This window comes from Gigantopelta aegis, unplaced genomic scaffold, assembly GCF_016097555.1.
Source record: "Gigantopelta aegis isolate Gae_Host unplaced genomic scaffold, Gae_host_genome ctg4653_pilon_pilon:::debris, whole genome shotgun sequence".
Taxonomy (NCBI): domain Eukaryota; kingdom Metazoa; phylum Mollusca; class Gastropoda; order Neomphalida; family Peltospiridae; genus Gigantopelta; species Gigantopelta aegis.
Window position 1 is genome coordinate 3,255 of NW_024533975.1, and position 9,246 is coordinate 12,500.

The 9,246-nt window shown below is 33.2% G+C and overlaps 1 pseudogene; it reads right to left on the minus strand.

Moving 5' to 3' along the window:
- Positions 1 to 4,823: 4,823 nt before the first annotated feature.
- Positions 4,824 to 6,751, minus strand: LOC121392840 (annotated as a pseudogene).
- Between the last annotated feature and the right edge of the window lie 2,495 nt (positions 6,752 to 9,246).

Here is a 9,246-nt window from a genome sequence, read left to right on the forward strand (position 1 = left end):
ATCTGATGTGCCAATGCAATGGATACCTGTACCTTCACTGAATGTCAAGTTTATGGTATAGTTATGATTACCAATCTTAGCAAATATATCTTCACGTGGTTTACATGGCTTTATCATAAAACTCTTACTAGTCTAAAGGAAAAACATAATAAGATTGAATTATAAACCACATACTTACTGATTTATTAGTACATGTGTCCTCTGCTACTGTCCAAATAACATCTTGTTTACTCCATAATATGACTTGATAGACATATGGCAATTCAATAGCTCCATTATATGTCACTTCAACTACATAAGTATATAGAGACCATTTTTAATTTAAATTTCATCATCTTACACAATTAATATCTTTATAATTATAATATGGTTGTCCTTGTTTGGTGGAAAAGAATGACAGACACAAGATCTAATACTGGTTAATGTAGTGCTATATTAAGCAACCAAGATGAACTTGTGTTTCTTTAATAGGAACAACATTAATACAATTTCCTGTAATGCAATTGCTGATTGTAAATGATTGACCAACAACAAGGCCTCTGGGTTGACAGAAAATGTGTAAAAACATAACACTTGGTTCCTTTGTATAAGTTACTATACCATGTCCAAGTTGAGAAGAGCCCTTCATTAAAAAAAAAGGTGTTTTATGCATGGAATGTAAGGTGAGGTATTTCCTCACCTATTATACACAATTAGCGTTGAAGCACATTTTAATAATATTCATTACTTGTTCACGTGAATGTCATGCGAACACACCACGTTTTCTCTCGTGTTTGTGAACATGCCAACTGGAAAGAGATAGAGAGCGCAAACAAAGGAGGTTGTTGTGAATGTCTATGAATATTTTGAGGAACTTGGCAGGCGTGAACGGACTGAAGGAATCTCTGAAATGAACCTCTGATGCTACAAAACTTTCACGTACCAGCATAAAGAGGTAGACATTCTCAGTCTTCCTTCTTTGTCGAAAGGTTTTTTTCAAAACTATGGTGGCTTTATAGCTGCCTCAAATCACAAAAGACGATACCTGGTTATTATTTTAATAATAATTGTTATAATATACCATTTGTTCATATAATTAGAATTGTAATTTTGAATTGCCACGTGACAGATGGCTGACTTCTCAAAGCGAAAATTGTTTTTTATTAAACCCTCGAAGGTGTGCAATTTGAAGTATGTGAAAGGTATGCCATTGAAAATGTATGGAGTTTTCTAGTTTGGTACTTTCTCGTAGTGCTAGAGAGCCAAATTTTATATATAAAATGCGCATTTGCGAGCTAAATCGATTGTGCAAATTTCATGTCGATAGCACGTAAAACGGCAAAGTTATTCACACGTCTGGGTGGCTCTTCTCAACTTGGACATGGTATAATATAATTCTATAGACGTTTTGGTACCAATTATATGTGAGTGGAGCTTCAATCATGTGACATTACCCCTATGAATATAATTAATTTTATGATGGGTACATATATGGTCTATGTGTCACAAGGGATGGCTTCCAGGTAAGTATAGGTTTATTTTTTGCACTTTCTAGCACTACCACTTTGTGTTTAATGTCTTATTATATTTGTTACTAGACCATGATTTATATATTCTCTATTACCTGAAATATTCTTGTTACATCCTTGACAAAGATTCAGAAGAGCTCCACAAAGAACGAACACCAGTCAATCCCAACATATTCGGTCTGAGGAGATTATATGGCCTGGATGAGTTGAGAACATTTTTCTTACCTCGATAGTGAATCCCGACGTCAACCGGAAGTTGATTGGTTTGAAATTCTGAGTCTCGAATATTAAACTTCTCAACTTAATATTGCGGAATTCGAGATAAATTGGAATTGTTTGAGGGGTGTTGTCGCTGACTGTGTTGCTCAATAAGCGTCTCCGTTTATTACCTTTTTTCATAAAGAAAGGTCTTTTAAAAGTAGTGATGCTACTGGAAACAATAAATTGGGGGAGCTGAGTCTAACTTTGCTTCTAATTCTCTCTTGTTGGGTTGTGCTCAAGGACAAGGTAGGTATCATTCAAGTTTTGTGACGCAAAAATAAAATATAGATAAATTATATATATGAAGGGAACTTAACTAATTCTACTAGTCATGACCTTTAAAACCCAAAGTCTCTATGAAACTTGACTTGATATTTTGTAATTGCTAAGAGTCTAGTGTTAGATGCCCATCAATAGAGTAAACCTGAGATTTTAAATCACATGATGAATTATCATGATTTGCAGATTTCTTAATGTGATTTCTGAGATTTCTGTGTTTTCAGATCAAATGTTGTTGGGTTTGTCATGTCTCTTACCTTTTATTTGTAACGTATGGTTTCTAGTGACTATTTCTTTATATTGCTTAACCAGAAGTCGAGGACAGTAATTACCAGAAACCACACCTTTCAAATTAAAGCTAAGGGGTGTGACAACAGTTTGAATATATACTAGAATGTCAATCCTTGTAAACTATTATATCTATTCCCACAAAGTGTTTATGGTAACAATTCTTTTGGCAATTAAGGCAAAAGCTAAATAAATTTATAGCAAACAGAACTTTACCAACTTAATTAAGTAATACTTTAAGCTACCTTATATGGATTATGTTAACTTCACACATAAGTATTTAGTATTGATTTGTATATAAGTAGGTAGTTTTTTTGATTCAGTTACTTTGTTGTAGTTCAGTTTATACTACAAAAATGGAATTTTTTTTTACAATTCAAAATGGTAGAAAAATTATGCTTTATGAATGATGCTGATACATGCTGAACTGCTCTATGAATGATGGAAGGAGTACTAGAAGTTTTGCTAAGAGGCAGAGTTTTGCATGATTTGTTCTACAGACTGATGCTTTGCTGCAGCTGTCTGGAGAACACAACCACCCTATTAATAGCACTGTAGGAGCTGTTGAGAAGCTGAAAAGCGACGTGAGATCTCGAGATGAAGTGACTCCAATCCCCTAAATATGTGACGATACATGAACTAGGAGAAATAAGTTGGTGAAAAGAGATGAAAAGGAAAAATAGCTTAAGGAAGAGCTGAATAATGATCAAAGAATACTTTTATGCTATAAGGCATATTGCTTTCTTATTTGATTGGACTTACTTATAGCCCACATGTAAATTTACAGTTTAGCATTATACAGCAAATTCATTGTTAATATTATACACTGTACACATACTTAAGTTATTCAATTGTTATTATTAGGGAGTAGATATTCTGGGAACAAACCAACAGTTTGACTTCTAAGTCTTAAGTTCGTCTGATTTATTGATTTCAAAGATTTCAATGTGTGATTTCGAGGCACAATCTATGAGATTTCATCTGTGTCGACACCTCATTCTAGTGTTATATTTAAAACCCTAAGCTTCCTATTATGTTAATGTTCACAAATATGTCTAGCCACAGGATAGTTCCTAAGTAATTGTTTATTTTTACAGGTTCTTTGATCTTTGTATCAAGAATGGGTGCACTAAGATCTCGTGTTTATTGTCGTGAAGTAATCCAGTGTATAGGAATGGGAAATAGTGTATTCTGGTCCCTTTTTGGTTTAGGATTTGATCCTATATCCAACACAGACACACGATTCACTAATGTAAGTAGAATTTGATGACTTTATATAATGTAATCACTTTCTTATAGACATCATCACAGTTATTAATAATGAGACTTTTATCATTGCTAATATTACTTTTGATCCCTTGATGGCAGAGCATGATACAATTTATGTCTGTCATGTTCAAGGTGACAGTGATGCTAACACCAATGTCAGAGTAGTTTGTAGATGTAGGTAAGTGTCAGGAGTGGCTAGTTGTCTTGTACAATTGTTTCTTCATAAGCTTATAGAGGGCACCAATATTGTACCCCCTCTATACGAGATGCTAATGCATTGTTTTAGTCAGTATTATACAAGTATTCTATAATAAAGCCAGTTCTCATATTTTTACCATTTAGATCCAGTTATCATTGCATCTGACATACCTAATGTGGATATATCATCTCGAACTGTTGGAGAGGCTATTACAATTGGATGTCAGGTGGAAACATGTCTATCTGAAGTTACTGTGACATTTTATAAAAACGAAAATGTCATTCAAACCACAACCTTCACTAACAATATTTTGAAATCATTTACTTATGCATACACATTAATAGTGGGAACTGATTCTCCTGGTGAATATGCTTGTCGTGCTGTAACAACAAAAGGTGCAACTCCACTTGAATTTTTAACGTTACTGGTAAGTGTAGATTACCAAATAGAATGTTGTAATTTTAGACTTATTGGTTATCTAATATTGGTGTTGTCAATCCATTTTAGGAGCACCATTGCTGCCATCAACTATTACCACTACTTCAACTAGTACCCCCTTCTTCTACAAGTACTGCATCTACTACAACTTCTGTTAGTTCAGTTACTACAGTTCCTTCAAATAGTCCCTGTAGTGTCAGTATCTCCACTCCTGGGGTGGAGCTACTGAAATGTTAGCTCAGTGGACTCTTCTCCTCTCACTACTGTTGGTAACTATCATAACAGTGATGATGATATAACATTATAGTTCGTAAAATAGGGTACATCAATAATTTATAGATTATTGTTTGTATCAGCCATTTTTATGTCTTGTTAAACACAGTAATATGTACTAACATAATTATTACGTCAAAAAATGGTTTTATTTTGTGTTTCATAATATTAAATAAATGATGGTTAATTTTCTTCTACTTCCATTGCCTCCATTTTCTTTTCTCTCCTTTTTGCTGCCAACCTTTCTCTCTGAGCTGCTATGACTTTATCAGCAGTAACTAGAAAAAATACATGTTCAAACTATTATGTCAGTGACTAGTTCTACCTGGGGGTTGTTCCAACAAATAGATTCCTTTCTGAACTTCTTTTTCATCAGAAGCCTTCTGTAATTTCAATCCAGCTTTCAGTCTGTAATGTAGAAAGAGTGAATCATTGTTATGAAGTACACATGTACAGTAGTTACCTATTCTTGATAAATTGTGATTGTCTCTTTGATTTAATTTTTTCGACTTTCTGATAGCTTCACTGATTATTAAAGTACATACAACAGAATATGTCACACTATACAATACCTGTTTTGTTCGCCACAATTCACGACTATACTTTTCTTTTAACAGGAATGTTTCTTCTCTTTTCAAATTCAAACGTAGAGTCCTATGAAAGAAAACGATCATATATTACTAACATCAATGTCACAACAAATGCCAGAGCCACCTGCTAAGTGTTCACAACATCAAAGAAAACACATGAAATAAATTAGTTTTATCTCACAAAAACAGATACAAACTAGTGGAAACTTGTAAATCAAACTTTAGGACAGTATAATATGTGTCAAAACCTGTGCTTTAGCATTTAGAGGTGGGGTTTACTTATAGTAAGGTTACTGGGCACATTAGTCCAACTTTTAGCAATGTATAATCATAAGACAATTAGAATATGTATAAACTAGAGAAAAACTACAAATTTAAAGTGTATGGTATGTCTATCTTGGTATGACTGCTATAGGCTTGTGGTGTATTTCAATTTTGTTGTTTCTATTTTATTTTTTAACATACAGTCGGAAAATAGCATTCTTATTGACAAAAAAGTATGCCAAATAGTCATAAGATTATTTTAGAACACTGTTTTAACTATATGTTTGTTTTATAGTTTCGTTATTGTTATGTACGCAATATTTGAAGCCAACAAATTACTTAACCAAACTGCTGATACATACACAACAAATAAATTCAATTATTGCTACCATGACTTGGCGTTACTGATAGAGGTTTATGAATTGCAGAGTTGCACTATAGCTTTTGCAATTTTTCAGTCTTCATACTTTGCAAAATACAGTCTCCAATATAATATTAAGAACTTTTTATCATTTGCCATTTATGAATCAGAACAATTTTTCCTAATATACTGTTAGTAATGATAACCACACCTACTACTATAATAGTATAAATACTGATTATTAGAATATTGTTTCTATATGATTTGAAATTTTGACTTGACAATTTGAATATTTGGTAGAAAGTCCTAGAGACTTCAGATGCACTGTATTAGGCATCAAAGTAGCAACTTTTTGCTGCTTTTATTATACATCAGTTTAACCCAATACAGATAATTAATGAAGATTATAGGGTCTAAGGACATGATGTTCAACTTTTTCAGAATTGTTATTTGTTTCATTTTAAGTTTCCTTGTCTTCGTTTTATCACTTGTTTTTGTCAAAGAATGAGATCAATAAAACAATGATAACTACTTTAGTTAATATACTAGTTAAAATTCTCAATGCTTATCATAAATTGCAAGCAGTATGAGTAAAATTTTATGTTAGAGAATTACTTGTTGATTTCAAAAATATCTAGCATGGATTAGCTATATAGTAACAGCTTCATTTGAGTATCGAGGAAGGCTGGTTACAATTCAATCCAAATTGCAAACTGTTTAGTCAATTATAAAAATTATAATTTTAGTCATTAAGTATTTATTATTTTTATAGCAAACTAACCATTGTCATCTCTTTCCCATGTGCTTTTCTAAATGCCTTAGTCCATCTGACTTTGCGAGGATTTCCTCTTTCTCTTAAAAGCCTTATGACATTTTGATCGACAAAACCTAAATTGCTGTCAGAAAGACGAATTCTATAATTATTAACACCTTCACTCACTTTACAATCATTTCTAATGAACATAATGCCATGTCCAGGATAGATTGTGGATGAGCAGAAATAGCACTTCTCCAACCTCATGGCTTATATCCTTTTCTAATAAACGCCCCTCCAACTGTACATCCCACTTTTAATTGGGTATGGCCAGGTCTTATCTCGTGCTCTTTATATCTTGTTTGATTCAAACGTCGGACTGTGTTTCTTCTTAAAAGGATTCTTGTTGACTAGAATTGTTATTCGACCAGAATACACTCCAGCTTGTTCTAGTCAGCAATGTCCTCCCCAACATTTCCAGAGAGTTGTATGGTTATTGATAGATGCAACGCCGATAGACTTGTATTCTATAATGAATCAATGATCTAAACCCTCCATTATGTATCAATAAAATGCTACATATAAGGGACTATTTACAGAAACAACCACAAAACACAAAGTTGTTTCGTTTTATAGCTGATCAGCCAACTGCAACAATGCAACGTTTGAAAGCTTTGACAACTGGAAGTCTCCCTACCTTTATTGATATTAGCAGCAATTTTGACAGTTATGAAATACAAGAAGATACCTCATAAGACAGTCTAAAATAAATGGATTAAATATCACTTTTTTGGAGATAATACTTGGATGGGTATGTATCCTAACTTGTTTGACAAGTTTTATCCATTTCCGTCACTGAATGTTAAAGACTTAGATACAGTGGATGATGGAGTGTATAAACTTATCATTCCAGAATTAAAAGAGAATTCTGCTGACTTTGTTATTGGTCATCTTCTAGGTGTTGATCATTGTGGCCATACGTTTGGTCCTGACAGTGACAATATGGCTAAAAAATTAGAGCAATTGGATGCAAGAGTAAAGTAAGAATAATTTGTTTGTTGAGTGGTTAGATTGGACAGGCAACATAATGGAAGTGAAAATAATCCACTACCACCTAGTTTATTATGTTAATAATATCATCCAGCATACGTCACACTCAGACACCTAATGGACATGTGTGCATATATAGATGAACTAACACTGCATGAGCTCAGGCTCTACAACATAATTTCAGTTGTCTGGCAGACTTTGTGTGCACTTATGAATGAGTTTTACCCTACCATAACTATCAGTGTACAGCAATTTACTTAATTAGGAGGTTAAGTACAAGTTCCCACAACCTGTTTCCACTACATATTATAATACATCAGTCCATTGACATGTATTAGTATGCTTGTTTTTATCAAGGACTATATTTGATGTGGTTGATAATAATACCATAGTATTTGTACTGGGAGATCATGGTATGACTCCAACTGGTGATCATGGTGGAGGATCCAAGTGGGAAACTGAAGCTGCTCTACTTGTATATTCTCCCCGCCCACTCTTCAATGTAGATGAGGTAATCTCTGTATTTAATTGTAATTTGTTATTTTTTCCATATAGTTGTAATGGCAATCTAGTCCCTCAAGTAGATCTTGTTCCTACGGTATCCCTTCTATTAGTTTACCAATTCCTTTTTTCAAACTTGGGTATGATTATTCCTGAACTTTTTGTCCCACTTACTATTAACCCAAAGAAAATTAATCAATGTCTTTCATATTCATATCCCAAGTCCGTTTATACTGGTAAAGTTAATCTGTCCTTTCTTAATGCTTTGAAAGTTAATCAGAGCAGTTGAACACTTTTGTCACAGCTAGTGCACACTTTGCAAACCAATTGCCTACAGATGAATTGAACAAGTTGTATGAAACTACTAACCAATGTATACTGAAATTATTAATTCATACGATAAAAGTAGTGAAGAAAAGCTAACTGCATTGCTGATCTGTTTATTACTTATATGAAAACTGTTCGTGAAGTGTGCTCTTAGCTTGGGCAAGTTTGATGACTTTAAGAAATAACTGCATTTTTTCTCATTCTACATTTTGTCTTCCCCAATATGTGTCATAATCAGTTTGAGTAGTTCTTTTCATGATGTGAACTTTTTTCTACGAGGGAACTTAATACATTACAACTGGATTGATAGTTTGTCAGCAATGGTTATATTACTTCATTCATTGGTCTATTCTCTACTAGTTTTATTATATATGAGCAAAAAGTATAGCATTTTGTAGTCAGACTTTAGTACTAGCTTTACTATTAGTTAAAGTGTATCAAATTTCACCAAATCATATATGATTCCATGTCAAGTATGGAGCGTGCATTGAAACCAATTGTTCCACACATTGGTATTATGATGTGTATTCGTTTGACAAGTTACTTCTATGCTTGTCGGGATTTGCAAGATGAATGCTTTATCCCAAGCTATCTTAGTACATTCAAACCATCTGCTATATTTTTTACTTAGATTTGTTATTTCCAGTATAATCTTTTGTCTGACAATGAAATTTTCCACTCTCATCATACATGAATGTAATAAGTTAAAAACATTACTTTTTTCCCAAACTGGTGCAATGGATGGTTGATCATTTGTGGGTTACTTGTATTGTTCTATTGTTAACTTACTGCCAATTTGAGATATTATCAGCATGGATTGCTCGTATAGTATATGCCTTTTCTATGGCTGCTATTATATTAGCAATATGGAAACCTTTTACTCC